The sequence below is a fragment of the Anolis sagrei genome, chromosome 3, assembly GCF_037176765.1.
Source record: "Anolis sagrei isolate rAnoSag1 chromosome 3, rAnoSag1.mat, whole genome shotgun sequence".
Lineage (NCBI taxonomy): Eukaryota > Metazoa > Chordata > Lepidosauria > Squamata > Dactyloidae > Anolis > Anolis sagrei.
In genome coordinates, this window is record NC_090023.1 from 248,456,279 (window position 1) to 248,477,196 (window position 20,918).

At 40.5% G+C, this 20,918-nt stretch overlaps 1 long non-coding RNA gene and 1 pseudogene across 3 annotated transcripts in view; one reads left to right on the forward strand and one right to left on the reverse strand.

The window, feature by feature from the left end:
* LOC137096518 (uncharacterized) overlaps positions 1-20,317 on the reverse strand; it is a 38,281-nt gene extending 17,964 nt beyond the window's left edge. For all 3 annotated transcript variants that reach the window (XR_010909522.1, XR_010909520.1, XR_010909521.1), the window contains exons 1-2: positions 20,284-20,317; positions 9,129-9,238 (exon numbers count right to left, since the gene is read on the reverse strand). This is a non-coding gene — a long non-coding RNA (uncharacterized lncRNA). The remainder of the gene's footprint in view (positions 1-9,128; positions 9,239-20,283) is intronic.
* Positions 368-487, forward strand: LOC132772388 (5S ribosomal RNA; annotated as a pseudogene).
* Positions 20,318-20,918: the final 601 nt, after the last annotated feature.

The following is a 20,918-nucleotide window of genomic DNA, read 5'->3' on the forward strand; positions in this document are numbered from 1 at the left end:
CATATCAATGGAACAGGATTTGCAAACATTTAGTCCAATGGGTTGTTGTAGGTTTTTCCAGGCTATATGGCCATGTTCTGGAGGCAATTTTTCTCCTGATGTTTCGCCTGCATTTATGGCAAGCATCCTCAGAGGTATTTAGTCCAATCATCAGCACAGGGCAAAGAGAGGGAAAGCTTTCTTTGTAGCTGCTCCCAAGTTGCTAACTTTCCTTCCACAAGAGCTTTGATTGGGCAGTTCACTATTGCCTTTTTGTTAAGCTAAGACCTTTTATTTAGATTTTTACCTTCTTGTGCTACACATGAAGCTTTTAAGGAAGGATTTTGTTCTTATTGGATGGTATTTTAAATTAAATGTGTTTTTAAAATTGTTTGGGCCATGCTACTCTGAACACACCTGATCTCATCTGATCTCGGAAGCTAAGCAGGGTTGGGCCTGGTTAGTACTTGGATGGGAGACCACCTGGGAATATCAGGTGCTGTACGCTAGGTGGAGGCGTGGGCCTTGCATCGCCCAGGGAGGCCTGGCATGAACAAGGTGGAGATGGCGGACGAGGCCCTCTTTCTGCTGCTCCACAACGAGATGGTGGTGGGCCTTTACTGTGTCACCAGGCAGGGAGATGGGGGAAATGGAAGATGCATCACTAAACTGGAAAATATGGGATTTAGAATTGGACAAGGTTTAATAGAAAGTTTACCAAAGATACTGCCAGATTCAAGAATGAATTAGATATAATGAAATTTATCTGCAAAGATTTTTGGACAACAGTATTTAAAAAGCAAATTGATAATCTTAGAACCAACCATCAGAGCATCTATGTACTTCAGGATGATAAATTTTGTCTCCTAACTAAAAGGTCAGCTGGGAAACAGTATCTGGAACATGCTCCTAAGTATTTGGCAAATAGTTTATAAATTTTATTTAAAAAATAGAATTGTGATTTAATGATGTTTAAACTTTTTGTACCAATAGCTTCTGTACTTGTACTATGCCTTTAAATGGATCTAATCCTATGCTGGTACAAAGGCAGAATAGAAATTAAATCAACATATAGCTCATTTCACTCTGGACCATCAGTTGGTCAAACAAATAAATATTTATAAATAATCGTAGTTTATGAAATACAAGGCCAAATACAGATGCTGATAACAATAAGGAATAAATGGAGACTTCTGGTGGACATGGCGACGGGGAAGCCTCGTTGAGAGCGAGCTCCTGACGAGGACCTGTGTAGTGGTGGTCTGGTTTGAGCCCAAGGCTCCCCCCTTTGCCGGATTGAGTTGCAAAGGTGTCGCGAATCCCAAGGTGGGCTTGAACACCCCAAAGACCTTCCCCCCCCCTCAAGAAGGAGAGGTCGAGAGGGTCCGAGCAACACAGGGGAAAGCGAGCCACCCCACGAGGATCGAGCCGAAAGGCACGTCCAACCGCCGCCAACCCATTCACAGCAAAAGAAGAAAGAAGAAAGAAATCCCCAACCGGCGAAAGAGACAAGAAAGACCCCAACTTCAGGTAACGGGAACCACTTTTCCCACTCATTTTAAGAAGAAAAGAAACCAAGCTAGAAATAGCTTGGGGGATCATAGAGAGATAACGAGACAAAGAAAAGGAAGCTGCAGAAAATAAAGAGGAGACGACCTCACTATTTGGATTTGCGGTAGACTATAATTTATTAATCATAAAGAATAAACAAACTTGTAATCAAGTAAATAATTATTAGAATCTGACGGCAAATTGATAAATTACACAGAATATAAATTGGCAATTTATTGTACTAAATGCTAAAGGACCGCTATTATTTAATTCAAATTTAACCAGAAGATGATTGAGTAATTTTGGGACCCCCCGCCTCCCCTCCCCCCGACTGTGTCTATCTCCGGCCTTCTTCATAAACAAGTAGGCTGTGTTGGCGGGAAAGGAAGTGATGACAACGGAAGGCTAATACAGGAAGTGACGGACTGGAAAGGGCAGAAAATGTGGAAAGTTCTGAAGCCCTCATGCCATCCAGTATCTCTTGTCACACAGAGAGAAGGACTACCTGTATGTAGCTCTCCTTGCAACATTTCAGTGGCTGCTCTGTATGTAATTCTAAAAGCTCTGGGTTTGGAATTATATGAAGTCCCTCCTTATACTCAGGAGTCTCTCTTTATCAGGATTTTGCTGTCCACGTGCACAGGAGAGTGGTATCAAAGATTCTCCTTGTCTTGAAATCAGTTTAGGCAATTTGAATAGGGTACTGCCATATGTGGCTGGATCTATACTGCCCTATATCTCAGGATCTTATCCCAGATTATCTGCCTTGAATTGGATTATATGAGTCTCCACTGCCATATAATCTGGGATGATCAGATAATCTGGGATCAGATCCTAGGATATAGGGCAGTGTAGATCCAGCCTACCAATCCCTACATTATGAATAGATCTCTGCTATTTTCTTCTTATCTATATAAATAAAAATGTAATATTTGTTTGTGGGATTAACAGAACTCAAAAACCACTGGACAAATTGACACCAAATTTAGACACAAGACACCTAACAACCCAATGTATGTCCTTCACTCAAAAAATTGATTTTGTCATTTGGGAGTTGTAGTCATTGGGATTTATAGTTCACCTACAATCAAAGAGCATTCGGAACTCCACCAACAATGGACTTGAACCAAACTTGGCACACAGTTTTCCCATGACCAACAGAAAATACTGGAAGGGTTTGGTGGGCAGTGTCCTTTGGTTTAGGAGTTGTAGTTGACCTACATCCAGAGAGCACTGTGGACTCAAACAATGATGGATCTGGACCAGCCTCTAGACGAATACCCAATAACCCCAAATGTAAATACTTGTGGAGTTTGTGGAAATAGAATCTTGACATTTGGGAGTTGTAGTTGCTGGGATTTGTAGTTCACCTACAATCACAGAGCATTCTGAACCCAACCAATGATAGGATTGGGCAAACCTCCCACACAGAACACCCATGATCACCAGAGTGGGCCACAGCAAAACGTGGCAGGGGATGGCTAGTATGGAAATAAATGGATTCCCTATACCAATTGGCTGGTAATTATTTTATGCTGTATGCATTCTAAGTTTGTAGAGAGCATTGAAAACTAAACACAAAAGACATGCATTTAATGCTGTTTCTTTTTATCTTCTTGAAGCTGTAACAGAGATAAGGAGAGTAAAGTGGAAATGCAGCATTCCATGTATCACTGGACAAAATGGAAAATGTGGGCATAAATCAGATGCAGATCTCTTTGAGTGTATATGGGCTACGACGTTTCTGTGGGATGTACATATCAATGTGTCTTACCATCTGCATTCTGGTACAACAAGTCACATGCAAATCTCTCTATTGTGTTTAACTAGAACTGAGTTGGGGCATAAGCATTACTCCCCACTCACCCCCCCCCCACACACACACAAATCCTCACACTGAATGCTTTCCTATTTTCTTCCTGTTGTCATGTTTATCTAGCAAATTCTTATTGTCCCTTAGTATTATTCATTGTAACCTTGCCAGAGTGAGTTCGTAAAAACTTTATGCTATTGATCTCTACTGGTCCCATCACATCTTCCACAACAGACTGTTTTGACAAAACATTGTGTGAATACTGATTAGACAGACCTGTTTACTGTAAGATGGATGAAGCATGATAATGAACCTCTCTGAAGGAATGCTTCATTGCCCTTCTGAAGGTTCACAGCCGCATGATCAACAGAGGTTAAATACAGGTAACTAAATAGATAAGTTTGCTTAGACTTGAATGTTCCAGGAATCAGAATAGTATATTCCCAGATCAAATTCATCTGTTATAATCAAACCAAACAGAGCAAAGTGAGATGTCATGAAATAAGTGAGCAAAAGAGACTTTGTAATCAGACCCATTCACTCTCCCCATCAATGAACCAACCACCCTAAACTGTATATCATGTGGGAATTATAAATGACTGTTTACTTATACTGTTCTCCTCTACAACAGAGCTTGGGTGGAGGCAACTGTTCCCATTTCCTTACATACTATAAATGGGGCTTGCAAAGATGAAAGCCACCTTCTACATGCTTGTCGTGGGACACAATCAGAACTGGAACTACTCTTGGTTTTGTCAGGGCCCTTCCCGATAGCTGCTTAGTCTGGAGTAAGGAAGGGGGATTACAAATCCCTGTACTTTAAGGAGAGTCCTCACATGGAGCCATTAGTTCCAGGAAATGAACACATGGCATCCAGAAAGGTTTGGTTAATGTAGATTGAAGGTAACTGCAAAAGGTATGGGACATCCACCAGAGGTTTCCTTTTCTTTTCCTAATGACTCTTCAAGATATGCTGCACCTCATGAGCATTTTGTCAATGCTTATGAGCAATCATCCTTGATGTTTATATAACAAAGTGCACAGAAGAATATTTCTTGTCATCGTCTTTCCTCACCCTCCTGGGTGCCTTTGGGGGTCCTTCCAGACAGGCTCAAAATGCAAGACCTGTCTCACTTTTACCTGAGGCTTCCAAATAATGCCATGGGTAAAAGTGAATTAATGCTGAGAAAACTGGGTTTTCCCAATTTGCCCCACATTAATTTGACATTTGGAAAAATCTGGACCTTAAGCTTAAGGTCCAGAATTTTCCATGTGCTGGGCCTGGTTCTTTGGGTTTTTCTGCTTTGTTCCAAGTTAGATTAGGTAAGATCCAGGCCTTACCAGGTGTGGACCCTGTGTGAATTGGGCCCAGGGATTGTTTCATGTGTTCCCCAGGCTGAATCAACACAGCCATCTCAGCTTTTCGGGCTCCATGAGCCCAGAAATTTGAGAGGGCACCCTCCCCCAAAACCACCAAAGCAAGCCTGAAAACTTATATAAATATACTGGGCTGCTATTATGGTGGTCCTTCTGTCCTCCTTGTGCAAGCAAATGATGCACCAGGATATGGGAAGATGAAAAGTAAATTTGCTCCACTACCCCCCATCCCCCGCCACCCCAGGTCTCCTGCAACATCATTTCTATGTGGTAGAATGAAGTACCACCATAATGGAAGCCCAGAAAGTATTCGTAAGTTTTCAGGTTTCTTTGGGTGGGCTTCGGGATAGCTGGATGCCATCTCTGTAGTCACTGGGATGGCATCTAGACCTGGGAAAACCAGGGTTTTGGGGGTTTGGGACAGAATTGCATGCCAAAGCGATTTTTCAAAACCTGCTTTAGCCCACATTTTTTCCCTGTTTGGAAGCACCCTCTAATATTTTAGAACAGTTACTTTCAAAATTTGGTCCTCTAGATGTTTGCGACTTGGCCAATTGTCTGCAATTTGGAGACCTGAAGTTCAAAGCACATGAAGTATCAAACACTGGCAATCCCTGGTTGAGAAGATGATATTTAAGAATTATTTTAAACAAAGCCTCTGCTCCTTTAGATCTCCAGGAGCAGCAACTATCCTTTGAGGAACATTTTTGTGCATTCTTTCCCTTTAAAAACAGGGGGTGCTATGTGGGTCAGAAGGCTTAAGTATCAGGCAAACCTGGTTGGGGACCATCTGCAGTTTTATGGCTTCATTTTTTCAGAGCTTTACCTTTGAAGATGGACAAGCTAAGACATCCTTGTTGAGGGCCTTCATGTTGTTTCTAATTTATTGCAAACATAAAATGAACCATCATATAAGTTTCTTGGCATGATTTGTGTTGCCTTTGTCTTCTTCTGAGGTCTACTGAATAAATATTTTAAGTATAAAAATGGGGGGGGGGGGGGTGACTTACCCAAAGTCACCCAATTGCATCCATTTGGTATGATATGACTCACCACTACAGATATTAAGAACTCTGTGATGCAAATACAGGGGACAAAGGCACTTATCTTTGTGCTTTTATTTCAAATGTCCTTATTGAGGCACTGAAGAATGTACAGAATTTAAAACATATTTCGTTGGATGGCACTTTTGCAGTACATGTGGATTAAGTCATTATAGTATATTTTTATTTCTAGGATCTGGAAAACAGAAGCCAGACACAACAAAATTATTTCAAGCAAGTTAGTCGCACCCATCAGTTTTTCAAAATGACAACTGAGCATTCATTCCTTTAGAGTCCACTGACCTTTAACCTTCTATGTGTTATTTTAATTCAACTTAGCAAGCAACCTTCTGAAATGCTGCCACCATGTGGCCCAATAGAGCTACAGTTAGCCCAAAAGAAGTCTTCAGGGGTGATCTATGGTGTGATAAATCATTTTCTTATTTTCTTTATCTTGGCATTCATATAGGAATAATATAGCACAATGCACTGAACTAATGGTAACAACATCTGTGTAGGTGTATATTAAGTATACAGTGTAGTGGATTTCATTTGTTAGTTGGTTTATTGGTTGTACATGGATATTTACATCCTGTATGCTTGGTGTTGATGGAAGGAATTCAAAAGAGAGGGTAAAATGGAATAAAAGAAATGCACCAGCAACTGTCTGGATTTTCTTGTCCTCTGAAGAACAGTAAGACTCTAAACAGATCCTCACTCAGCTGATCTTTATAGAAAAGAGGAACATGTGATAAACGCTGTCCCTCAGACAAGATGCAAATGCAGTTAAAATTTTGTGAAAGTGTTATGTAAGTATGAGAAATTCACTGCACTCAGTTTGACTTTTGTTGTTTCGGGGCACCTTTCCAGCTCGCATAACCCACAAATGGACAAAATCTAGATACATATTAGAAATTTATATCACTTAAAGCATTATGGACAACATCTACATATTTCAGAAGTAAATATAGAAAAATGTGTGCAAATCTAAAGTGTTTTAAACTTGCTCCAGATAATAGGCAGGTATTTGTAATCAATTTATGGACAATTTGAAAAATACTCACAGTAGTGTCTATCACAAAATGGTCACAAGAACTGCAGTACTTTGTGACTTATCTTAATTTAACAAAATGGATGAATGATGTATGTTTTTAATTTCACAATGTTTTCCCCCTATTCTTTCCAATATTCATGGCTATCTTTGCTTCTTAGAAAGCTGGCTAGATGGCTTTACACTATGGACCTTATCATATTGACTATTGGATTCACCACACACCTGGTGAATCTGTGGGATCTCGGTGGGGTGTATGGAGAACCCTTTGTCCCATGCCCCATATTGTCTGACTCACCTCTGGCCCCATCCCAAGGGAGGGGGGAGAATCCACCACCTGGCTTTCCCCTATTGTTTCAAAGCCAACACGGGAAGCTTCCCATGTTTCTGCAGTGGTGGTGTGCATTGCTTCCTTGCCCCTTTTACCATGGAACCCAACTGGAAGTGAATTTGCATTGTATAATGGGCTCTGTGGCAAAAGGGGAGAGCAAGTACCATATGATGTGCAAATTGTCCTATCTGATGTGGCCATAAGACTTACCTCCTTGGCACTTTCCAGTTCTGGGGATAGCTAACAGCCTGAAAGCCCTTGTTGCTACTGATGGTTTGTTGACTAGTTTGATTCTTTGGTAATAGTCAAAACCACTTTAACAAAATAAATTTTAAAAACCCATTTATTTTAAATGGCTCCAGAAGACAACAAAACTAGAAGCCAACCATGAAATTAAGTCCTTAAATGGTATTTTAAGGAAGCAGGAAAGGGGCAAAGTACAGTTATGTTACAGTTTAACTTGTGGTAATATTGCAGGGAAAGAGAGAGCATCAGGTAATATAGCCTTCACAGAAAACTTTTTAGCTGTTACTACCCTTGACACTGATAAATCTCATGGCATACTAGAGCACTCAGATAATTCAATTTCTAATGCATTGAGATATCATGGTATCACAACAAAAGCATAGGCGTTATCATTTATTTTACAATCCAAGAGATTATATGAGAACTTTCCAACCTATCAAAGTCACGATGCACAAATCAGTCTGATCCCATCCTTAGGTCTGTTCAATCCCATTTCAAAAAGAATGTACAAAACATATAGAGACAGATACAGAGAGGGAGGGAGGGACATAATGGGGATGAAATGTGTGTTTAAAAATACTTCCACCACGACCTTATATTCTTCTTAATGCCTTTAGCTCTTAGTGGTCTCTAACATATGCATTCAACGTGTGTGTGTGTGGATATGACTTCTTGATTTTTATGACCCCATGAATTTTGTAGGGATTTCTTAGTCAAGGAATACTCAGAGGTGGTTTTGCCATTTTTTTCCTCTGAAGTATAGCCCTACAGCACCTGGTATTACTTGGCCGTCTCCCAGGGCTGCAAGTTCAGGTGGAATCTGTTGCCTTTAGGGTATTTAAATATTGTCTTTAGTGTCTTAAATGCTCTTGATATTCTGTCCCTTACAGGAATGAGGGACATTGAATGGAAGGGGGAGGGAAAAGGAATGGGATCTTGCATGATTTATCACTATTCCAGAACAAAACATAGAAAGTTATTGTTTGACTGCCACCCCCAATTTCTAGGAGCTCTCTCACACACATGCACACACACACACATACATAAAAAGACCCTGGGAGAAGGATAGTGTGCTTTTAAGTTTAGTCATCTTCCAGGGCATTTGTGTGCTAGCAACATGTGTGTCAGCAGGTGAACTTTATAACAATTTACAATAGCAATTTAAATGTAGATTCTACAGGAAAATAATGATCTGATTCACACATTAGTCAAGGGTGGAATAATATTCCTCAAACATCCCAGTGTGCAGGCAGTCAAACATTCTGGTAATATTAGAAGACTGAATGACCGGCTGGATTGAAAATGGAAAAGGAGGTGGGGCAAGGCAAGAAAAAAAGAGTATTCTATATGGATTTGTTTAACTTGGAAGTGGCAGAACCCCTGCTAAAAATATGTATCAGACAAATCATGCCATTAGTGTGCTTAACAAATCCTTGAGGAATGTACTGCATAAGACAGCTGGAAAGCAAGACATTTAGAACCTTTCATCTCTCTCTCTCTCCCTCTTTTACATTCAGCACTTAGGTAACCAAAGAGAGAAAATAAAGGATTTGGGTTTCCATGGGAATTTTGCCAATCTGGAGCAGAGCCTACACTACATTAGAAAGTTGGATGCCAACAGATCCATTTGCTACTGTTTCCAAACATTGATATGCTAATGCAAAATCAAACTTAGTCTAAGAACTTAATTAAGGGGAAATATGTTGTTCTGCCTGGCGAAAACAATCAACATATTACCCTTGCTGTGATGGGAGTTCCAGAAATGTGTAGCTTCTAATGAACATCAGCAACAAAAGTGGAGGCGTCTGATGAAAGGGCCTGGAATTGTTGAACCAATACTTTTCCAGCTGCAAAAAAAATCATGTGTTTAGGGGACAAGCTGCCTTTGAGAATAATGAGATGTCAACAAGAACCTCACTTTTTAAAGGACTTATGTACTCGATTACTTCGCCATAGGACGAGAAAAAGAAGCTAGGGATGTAATTTTTTTTCTTTTTTAAATCTTTTATGCTTGAACTGTCAGAAAGGTAGACATCCCCTGCTAAATGAGATTTCAAGAGTTTCTCTGCATATTTTTTTAATAATTGTTTACATCTTGTGAAGGTTTTTGGCAAAATTTTTTTACACGAAACACAGTTTTGAACAAAACGTTTAGGGAATAGGAGTGGTTTCTAGGAGCAGGGGCTGAAAAAGTCTACTGGACAATGTTATGTCATTATAAGTGCAACTCTGAAAGAAAGACGGTGAACCTCTCTCAACATTACTCTAAGATAAGGCTAGAAAAGAAAACTTCTGGCTTCTTGTGTAAGCTAAGACACATGTGTCTGCCCCACTGGCAAATAATGATGATGGAAATTGTTTTTTATTTATATACTAGCTGTGCCCTGCCACGCTTTGCTGTGGCCTATAATATGAATTTTCGAAGATATTTGGACTATTATAAAAGAGAGGTACCTACCTATTCCTTCCCCCCTTTTTCTTCCCCTTCCCCTCCTTTCTTCCTTCTCTACCTCTTTCTTTCATTCCTTCTTTCGCTCTTTGGTTTCATCCTTCCTTCTCTTTTTCCTCCCTTCCCTTCCCCTTTTCTACTTCTTCCTTTGTCTCCTTTCTTCCCTCCCTGTTTACTTCTTTTTTCACTTTTTATTTCCTTTTCCCCTTCCTTCCTTCTTTACCGCTTTCCTGCATTTTCTTCCCTTTTTCTTTCCTTTCTACTTTCTCTTCTTCCTTCCTTCGGTACCTCTTTCTTTCCTTCTCTCCTTCCTTCCCTCTTTCCTTCCCTCCTTCCTTCTTTCCCTCCTTTCTTCTCTCTTTCCTTCCTGTCTGTTCTCCCCCAATACCATGGTAGAGTCCCTTCTAACTATTCTATGAGTCTATTTAATATAGCAATATATAGTAGTAATATTACATTATATAGTATATATAACAATAATATATATAATACAATATATATGTATTATATAGCAATATATATAAGAGTAATATATAAGGTATTGTGTGTGTGTATACATACACCAACCAGTGATCCAACATCCATCCATATATGTGTGTGTGTCTACACTGCCATATAATCCAGTCCTAAGCGGATAATCTGAATTTTACATAGCAGTGTGTAAGGGGTGACTCTGGATGCATCTATACTGTAGATTTAATAAAGGAACAATGAAGCTGGAGAGGGTAGGAGAAAGAGGAAGGAAAGAAAAGGAGGGAGGAAAGGAAAGGGAGGGAAGGAAAGAAAGGGAGGGAGGAATGAGGGAGAAAAGGAAAGCAAGGGAGGAAGGAGGAAAAGGAAGGAGGGAAGGGAGGGAGGGAAAGAAGTAAAGGAAGGAGAAGGAAGGGAAGTAGAGAAAGGGAGGAAGGGAGGGAAGGACCAGATGGCCTTTAGGGCTCCCTTCCAACTAGTTGGCCATCTGTTGTGAGGGCTTTGATGGTGTCTTCCTTTACTGCCAAATGTGGTTGGGCTGGATGGTCTTTGGGGCTCCTTTCCAAGCAATGTCAGTTTTGTGTGTCCCTATTACTCCCATCATGGCACCTTCCTCCTTCCCTTGTGCTGTGGGAGTGTGTGTGTTGGGAGACAGAGTGTGTGCACAGAGTATGGCCTGCCTCCCTCTTTTTTCCTTCCCCCTCTCACTCTCTCCTCCCACTTCTCCTTCTCCTCAGCCTCTGTCCGTTGGATACCTTGCCTTAGTGTTAGTTAGGGGGCGAGAGACATGCAGGGAGCAGCAATCATTGTCACCTCCACTGCTTCAGAACCCTCATTCTGTGTCCTCAGTGCAAGGGGGAGGGGGCAGGGGAGGTGTGTTTTCTTCCTCTTTTGAATCTAAAGGTGTTTTTTGTGGGGGGTTTTTTCCAGTGATGGTCACTCCTTGGATTGTGAGTTTTGTTGCCAAATTTGGGGTCATTTGGCCCCTTAGTTTTTTTGTTTTTATGATACTCATTATGGACAGAGCATATATATATATATATATATATATATATATATATAGTGAATGGGGGGGGTAATTTTAGTATTGTATAAGGGTGGTTGGAAGCGACTGAACCAATAAACAACAAGAAAAAGGGCACCACATAGACAAGTTGCTGGTAGTATTTCCATTGCAGCAAGATCAAAGCATTTCCGCTGTTTACCAGAAAGAGACATAGAGAGAATCCTTTGCCACATCATGCTGAAAGCCTACACCCAGGAAGCTGTCAGTTAATATTTGCTGGTTGTTATGTGATCCCTGTCTATCCCATTACTGATTCTTCTGCAGAAGCTCAGAATGGTTAAAAATGTGTTCTGTTCAACATTTGCTGTGCAGTCACATTACTTTATCCACAAATGATTATAGAATGTACACTAATAAGCTCGTCAATTTAAGGCTTTTCCATGTTATTCCTTTATTTACATCTCCTTTTTGTTAAAAAAAGGGGGGGGGGAATAATAAAGAAACTGGAAATTGCTCTAAGCCCAGAGTTTCCAAACTAAGGTTCACGGGCCAGAAGTAGCCCTCCAGGGCCTTCACTTTAAACTTTAGACTTAGGATCACCCTAAGTCAGAAACAACTTGAAGGTACACAACAACAACAATCCTAAATAACTTGACTATCTTATCAGCCAAAAGCAGGCTTACACTTCCTATTCAAATACTGGTAAATTTATGTTGGTTAAAAAAATTCATTTTAAATATTGTATTATTCCTTCATTTTATTTTATTTTTCGCACTTGAAATAAGGTATGTGCAGTGTACATAGGAAGTTCATGTTTTTCAAACTATAGTCCAATCCCCCCTCTCCCCAACAGTCTGAGGGATCTTGATCTGGCCCTCTGTGTAAAAAGTTTGGGGACTCCTGCTCTAAGCACTACCAGGCTCTGGAAGCTGAAAAAACTAATGGAATTCTGCAATAATCAACAGGTATTTGCTAAAAGGATAACACTACTTTACCTTGTTTCCCTTTTAGGCTCCAGTGTCAGTTTCATGTTCAGGGGAAGAAACATGTTAGCAGTATTCCACCTAGACCAGTGGTGATAGTTTTAATTTTTCAATAATATCCAGCAATAATTCCCTATCAACATTCCCTTAAATTCTAAGGATGCATCTTGGTAGGCCAGAAACTGTAATGTTGATCTAGAGTGAGTACTCCAGATCAGCATTGCTGAAGATTACACTCCATGCCACTGTTGCACAGAGCATTCCTGAGCCAGCCCAGTGGCTAGATAGGGACTAAATAGCTGAACACCACAGAAATCAGTTCGGCACCACTCTCTAAAATCGTTCCTGGCCCCTGCCTCCTGGCACATGATTTCTACGCATCAGGAGGACTGCCAGAGCAGCTTAATGTTGGCTCGGTAAGTTTTGGAAAAAAATTAAGGCTAGTTTGGGGGAGCGGGTGGGTGCCATTTCACACCTTTGGGCTCCAGGAGCCAAAAAAAAAATTGCAAGATGCCTGTTGGGACTGACCCTCAGGAAGTTTCAGGTGTACCCAGGGGTCAGTCCCCACAGGCCCAATACCCCATTAGACAGGGTATTTAATTAATTAAGAATATTTATTCAGAATATTTATTCAGAATTAATTTGTTTTTATAGGAGGAGTTGTTTGGATGCCTCCAGTAAAAGCCTGTTAGGCCCCACATTTTGGGACCTGTCAGGAAGGGCTCTGGGGCAATGTTTGATTTAGAAACTTTGTGACTCACGCTAGATATTTCAATTTGTTCCCATGGGGATTAGGCACAATCTCCAAACTCAAGCTGTATCTACATTGCCTATATTCCCGTATGTGATCCCAGATTGTTTGCTTTGAACTGAATTGCATGAGTCTACAATGCCATATAGTCCAGTTCAAAGCAGATAATCTGAGACCAGTAATTGGATTATATGGCTGTGTAGATGGGGCCTCAGTTTTCCATTCATCTAAAGGAGATAAGATCATATCATTCAGGCAAGCATTTACTTTCCTATCTGTTTTTAAACTCACAACAAACCATGTTGAAATTTTTCCAATTCTCCTTTTCCTTCTTTCCTTCTTCTAAATGAGGGACAAATTGTCCCTTCTGCTGAGTTTGGAGAAGTTCAATTTTCATGCAGACTTTCTCCCCACCCTTCAAGCAAAGTTATAAACTGTGGAAAAATCAGGATTTATAATAGAAAAGTCTGGCAGTCCCATAGGTATGGAGCTGTGAATGCTTCTGCCGCTTTAATATAGTCTAGGCCCATTACTTTCAGGAAGCTCATTCTTTTGCAGTAATACATTATTAGATCAGCTTTCGTAAATGATATATCACTACTAGTAGAGTATTGTCCAGAAGTAAATTCTGAATACTGGAGAGGGATCAATGCTTTCTCAGCATCAAACAGGAACAGTCACATTAAATCAGTTTTGCTGCCACTTTAATAGATGCAGAAATCAGAATTTGCTAAAGAATATTAGCATTTAGAACTGGAGTTGTCATCCTCTTGTAATTGACAATGTATAGTAGGTTGTTGTAGGTTTTTAGGCTATATGACCATGTTCTAGAAGCATTCTCTCCTGATGTTTCACCTGCATCTGTGACAGGCATACTTAGAGGTTGTGGCCTCATAACCTGTGAGGGTGCCTACCACAGATGCAAGAAAAACGTGGCTATGGGACCAGGCCTTTGGGCATCCTGACAATCAGATATGGAATCCAGATGGATAGGACTGACAATGTGCGGAAAGTAGAACCTAACTATGAGTCTGTTAAACGCTGTCCAGCAATGAGGTTTGTATTGCTTTTACTGTTTTAATTGTTTTAATTGCTTTTACTTTATGGGTTTTTTGGATGTGTCGCCGATAATAATGACTGCTTAGGTTAATTGTTATCATTGTGCTATTGTTATTGATGTTATGTTTTGTTGTCATGTAATGCGGGCATCGAATTGTGCCTTGTTGTGTAAGTCGCCCTGAGTCCCCCTCGGGGTGAGAAGGGCGGGGTATAAGCGACTGTAATAAATAACATAAGAAGAGAATGCTTCTAGAACATGACCTTATAGCCTGAAAAACCTACAACAACCCAGTGATTCTGGCCATGAAAGTCTTCGACAATACAATATATAGTAGAATATACAACCACCACTGCTACCATTTCCAATAGCAGTCAGAGCAATAATCATAATTATAGTCACAATTGTAGTATCATCATACAGACTAATTTGAGCATATTCTTTTGAAATAATACTTATAAATTTAAGCACATGCTTATCTCTTTCATTTGAATACACCCCTTTTATTTCTCTTATAAAAATATGGACCTTTCAGGGACATCATTTCATAGTTTTATTACAATCGGCAATGACCAAATAGTTACAATGAATGGGAGAAGATAGAATTGTTGAAAGTATTTTGAGAATATTGGACTGGGTGTTGGAATAACAGCTGTCTGAGGGTGGGTCCAGACAACACTTTAAAGCAATCAAATTTAAAAAATGTGATTATTCCTGGGTTCTAGTCCACCCATTCCCCCAAGAAAGCACACGTTTTCCGCTGGGACCCCCTGGGCTCCTACTAGAAAGCTCAGCATGCCCTGCTGGGCTTTCCAGTAGAGCACCCAGACACCAAGAACCCCCCTCCCCCTAAAAAAGCCCTAAAATGTGTGAAGAATTTACCAGGCGACCATTAGGCCTCAGAGCACACGATCTGAAGAGAAACCAGAGTATGGCCTTCTTGGACCTGAAGGGGGCATTTGACTCTGTGAACAGAGAAAAGTTGTGGGAAAAACTAGCAGCCCTCAACATAGACCCAAGACTCCTCTTCTTGATTAAGAAATTGCACAACCAAAACCTCTGCCAGGTGAAAGACCACAAGGGATGCCTGTCAAACCCGATCCTGGTCCAAAAGGGAGTCAAACAAGGGTGTGTACTAGCCCCACTCCTCTTCAACATCTTTTTGCACGATCTCCCTACTGCCCTGGCTCAAGTTGACGGGCATAGCCCCAAGATTGGCCCAAAGCATGTCCCCCTCTTGCTATTTGCGGATGACGCAGCCCTATTATCCCTCTCTCAGGTGGGCTTAAAAAGACTCCTGCATAAATTTGTTGACTTTTGCGAGGCGAACGAACTGCAGGTGAACTACGACAAAACCAAAATCTTGGCGTTTGGGAAAAGCAACAAAAGACAAGTCTGGAAGATAAAGGGCCACTATATTGAGCAAGTAAAACATTTCAAATACCTAGGTCTCTGGTTTAGCAACAACTTGTCATGGTCCACCCACTTAAAATATACACTGGCCCGGGCCAAATCGAGTGGCTGTGCGACCAGGAGGTTCTTCCACTCCAGGGGTAATCAATATATCCCCCTAGCTCTGCAAGTATTCAAAGCAAAGGCGATGTCACAACTTCTCTATGGAGCACCCATCTGGTTAACCCCCAATAACAGCGCCATCAGATCTTTTCATTCGAAATTCCTCCACAAACTATATGGTGCCCCCAACTGTGTCCCGTATGCAGTTCTTTGTCTTGAATCTGGGCAATATTCTATTGAGGCTACTATCTGGCTAATCGTCATTAAATTTTGGCTATCTATACACTATCAAAGTCCCAGAGACTCTCTGACTCAACTCACCTTGAGCGAACTCCACCACTCCAAATGGTGCTCAACTGTCCTAGCAAAGATCGGGGAATTGGGCTACGACAGCGATTTCCTGACCCTACTATCTTTTCCCGAGATTTTTACCCTCATTAAAAGGAGGCTGCTAGATAGGGACCACAACCAATTGTTGAGCTTGGCAAACAAATCCTGCTCACCTATTAACTTGGCAATTCCATACACACAGGGGAATCCAGCCTTTTACATCACAGAGCTCACCAACCCCTCTTACAGAAGAGCCTACATGCTGGCTAGATTTAACATCATGCCATCACCGCTCCATAGAGAAAGACTCAATGGCCTCCCGAGCGACAAGAGGGTCTGCCTCTGCAGCACAGGACAGCTAGACTCCATACCGCATATTCTCCTGCACTGTCCACTCTACCAGGAGCTAAGATCCAGTCTGCTAACACAAGTTTTAGACTCACTGAAGAACCGCAGCGATTCTGACAAAGTGATTTTGCTTTTAAATTGCCAGGACTTTAGCTGCTGCCTTTCAGTGGCAAGATTCCTGAATGAAGTCTGCAAACTGAATGTGTAGCAAACGAGAAGCCCTTTTTTATTATGTGTACTATTTTTTATGCTCTCTGCCATGTTATGCCAATAAAGGCTTATTGTATTGTATTGTTGTTGTTGCCTCAGAGCACACTTCCTGGAATGTACGATTATGTGTAAGAAAGTGAGGGGAGGGGGCAGGAGCCATTTGCCCCCCCCCCCCCATTTTCTCACATATAATGGCACATTCCAGGAATTGTGCTCTGACGCCTAATGCCACCTGGTGAGTTCTTCACCATTTTAGGGCTTTTTGGGGGAGTGGCTTGGGGAGGGTGGTGGTGCCTTTGGGTTTTCCAGGCTGGATCTGCCTGAAAAATGCAAAGGACTATCTGGACTGCCCCCGAAGAAGTCCAGGCCTTCTGAGAGGGCAGTCCAAACAGTGTACATAGTGGGTTCGACCTGTGTCTTTGAATAAGATGTGGATCTAACCACTATCAAATTACCTCAGCTCAATACAGGCTTTTCCTGCTTTGTGCCAAAACCTTACATTTTTCCCTGAGACGCCTCAGTGGAAAATGCAAGAGGATGTGCACTTTAGGTGATGTCTGGACGCACCCAGAAAATGCAAAGAAGAGGATGTTATTGTCCATATCTCAGGCTTCTTGATAGAATGAGTGAGTGAGTGATTAATTTAATTTATATTTCAACTTTCCCCTGTTGCAAACCAGGCTCACAATAGTTTAAACTGAAAATACAAATTAAAAATGAAGGTTAAAATATAAATAAATCACTATTCTATATAATAATATCAATGACAACAAAAACAACAACTTGGGAAACATTGAACGCGTGATCAAATACAGGGACTAGCATGGTGATCTTGTTTGCTGTGTACTAATCTCGTTATGTATCAAATAATAATTATTGTAATAGAACGTATCAACAACAACAACAACAATAATAATAATCACAATATAAGATAATCTGGATTTTATATGGCTGTGTAGATTGGGCCTCAGTCTCTAAAGTACTACAAGACCCTTTTGCAAAGTGACATTTCTAGATTTTGTTATTCCATCTTCCTCTGCCTGCTTTCATATACTACCTGGTTCCGCTCAGTTTCACTGGGTTGAGAAGGACGGACATGGCAAGGATAGAAAGAAACAGTTGAGAAAATCTACAACTGCCTTATTTTTGCCATGTTCACATACACAGTGTTCTCTTTTTTAATGTGCCAGGAAGAATCAGCACAATATGGGGCAAGATGGCCCAGTGTTCTCATCCATCATAAAGCTGCTTCATCTGTTTACAATGGAATGTTTCATGGGTGAAATTGTTGGTGATCAAACAAGCAAAACACAAAGCCAAGTTGTTGCTATTGTTCTAAACAGAAGGGGTTGCCTTGAGGATTTTTTTTTCACTAGTAATGCATTCACTTCCAGCTCCTAGTCTAAAAAATGTTGTTGTTTTTTATTTATACCTCACCTTTTCTCTCCACAAGGAGATTCAAAGTAGCTTTGGAGGTGGATTTTTCCCCACTAGAGCTGTAAGAGAGAGGAGAGGAAAGGCTATTTTCATTCATGGATATCCATCCATATCCATTTTTCCTGTCTCAGTTCAGAAAAGCACATTAAACACATGCACACACAAACAAGAAAGAAAATATGCATCTTGCCACTAACTTTTTAAAGCTCTTGAGAAAATTTGCAGTGTCTAAATAACAGCAACTTATCCTGGTAGTCCTTCAGCTAAATTTAAATGTGCACAAACTTTTAAATTTATCCATCCCATGTGTGTGGGTGTGGGTGTGGGGGGATAATATTATGGTGTAATATATATCAGAAGTAATTGTTATTAGGAAAATGGTTGCAGCGATGATGATGATGATGATGATGATGATTCTCTTCAGGACACAGCAGGCAGATGATAGAGAGAAGGAAAATGGACCACAGTTTTGTTTTGTGAGCCCAGGTTCCTTATGCACATTAACAACAGATTATATATATTAATTAAGGGAAAAAACAATGAGTCCAAAATGGTTAGATGGTGTCACAAATTAAATCTTTGAGCTTACATGAAGGCAGGCTGCCTCACGTACAAAGAGCACAAAGGAAATAAATATCTATGGCCTTTATCCCCAAGATGTCCCTGATCTATTTTGATATATATGGGAAGCCAGGACAATTCAATATGGGAGGACAAAACAATTCAAAGAGGTGCATCCTCTTTCAAAAGGGGCTACGTACCCTGACCTGGCAGGAGCAATAACATATTGATCTTATTTGCTGTCGAGGGTCAGAGTTCCACAGAGAACTGCAGGTTTATTACTCCTGTTCTTCCAATTTTTTTACTCCCCAAAACTCTCTCACTTTCTCATTGTGAAATATATTGTTGCAGTTTAAAGTGAACTGAGGTGAAGATTGAAAATACTTTTCAACATCAGGCTGCATCTTTCACTGGCTTGTTTTTTTAATAGATCCCCAAATATGGGTATCTCTCCTTCTGGCCTTCCATCCAAATCAAGTATTAAGCAATCTATGCTTGTAGTTGGAACAAAGATGAGTCACAAGATATTAGAAACATTTCTTTTTAAGAATGCAGCACTCATGTGAAAGATATCAATGGAACCTCTACTTAAGAGCATGCCAACTTAAGAGCTTTTGAGTACCCCCCCCCCCCAAAAAAGGGGGCTTTATGAAAATCATCTTTCAATTCCCCAGAGTGAAAACAGATTTCTCTCTTTTCAAATTTGGGGGAGTCCTGAAAAAACAGATTGGGGCCCCACCAAAACCAGAGACATTGAAATGGATTGCGGTTTACCCGAATTGCACAAGCCTATTGAATAGTAACTTGCATTTGGGTAAAAACAACGCAGAAACCCATATTCTGATAATAAATTAATCAGCTCTAATTTTGAGAATAAATGTCCTGGAAATGTCCTATTGCTTTTTGGTAAAGGGGAAACATACAGAGAATAATAGCGAAAATTAGTGGCTTGGTGATTTGAAAGTGAATTGTTACTGGCTTGAGCTCTTCATATGGAAGAGCAATCTTCTTTTAGCAATACTTGGCAAAGGAAGTTCATCATTATTAGTATAATCACAGCACAAGTGGGAAATCCTTTCCAGAACACTTCACACAGCTCTGGGAGATTGCTGTAGCAATGTTGCTCTCATATTGATATTATCCGTCACTATTTTAGCTATTATAGCTTTGCTCTGTATTGCTGGCCTACATAGAGTTGCCAGGGAATAGTAGAATCAGGAGCAAAGGTTTGCAGAGTGAATGATTCATCAAGCATTGTCTGTTTGCTCCATGGGCACAGTCCAGCTCCATTAGGATCAATGGCAGTATCATTACAGGTTTTTGTCACTTGAGACTATGTGAACACCAGTTCATTAGGGTTGCCTGATATACTGATTTACCAAGCAAGAGAAAGAGAAAAAGAGAGAGAGAACTTTTGCAACAAAAAAAGAGTGGAAAAAAGAATGAGGAAAGTGTCGCGGGATGCTCGTTTGTGAAGGGATTTATAGTTTCCAAATCACAACCTCCTTGAACTGCTGCAAGCTGGATATCAAGTGCCCCAGAAGCAAGCAAAATACACAGCAGAGTCATTTCACAGCTAAAACATGTTTCAGTCCATCTATCAGCAGAGTCCAACTGCCAGCATCTGACCTTATCTACACACTGTATAGTAAACTCAAATTCAGGTTTCATCCAAAATAGCTGAAGGCTTTAATCTTCACAATATATACACATGTACAAACAGGATACGTAGATCCTCATTTCTTGTACTTACAATCAGTCATCTAATACTCACATACAATGCAGGTAGATACTTACACCAAGTCACACAAGAGAGAGAGACAGATTATTTCATCCTTTTATATAGACACCTGCTGATAGGTCATCAGTAAGGGACACTGGCTGATGCAACCCTTCTGCAATAACCCTCACATGTTTATGACTCAGCCATTACCACATTCCCTTAGTTATTGCATCATGACATTCACAGACATTACCCAGGTGTTATCAATCAACCATATGTTTATCAAACAATCTTATCCTTTGACTAGAAATTCAGTGCCATTTCTATCTAGCATAAAGTTCTCTGGCAGGAAAGTTTTTACAAAGTAGATCCAGATTAGATGGTTACATTTTTATTTGGAATACCCATTTTGTCCCATTATATTGGGAATGTATCAGTCCACCTTGCAAATTTCGGCTCATTTACACTGGCATTATAACCAGTACATACCATGAATTCATTCCTGGTTGTCCCAATGTCTTTCTTAATTTCCAGTAACATGGGTTAAAGAAGGTTAATCTGTTTTAGCTTGACATGAGGTAAAGTCAGAAGATGCTTCAGAGTTTGCCTGAAACTTCACAGCAAGCCTGTGAGGACATTAGCATTGAGACTGATGTCCAATCTGCTTGCCACTATACCCCTTTCCT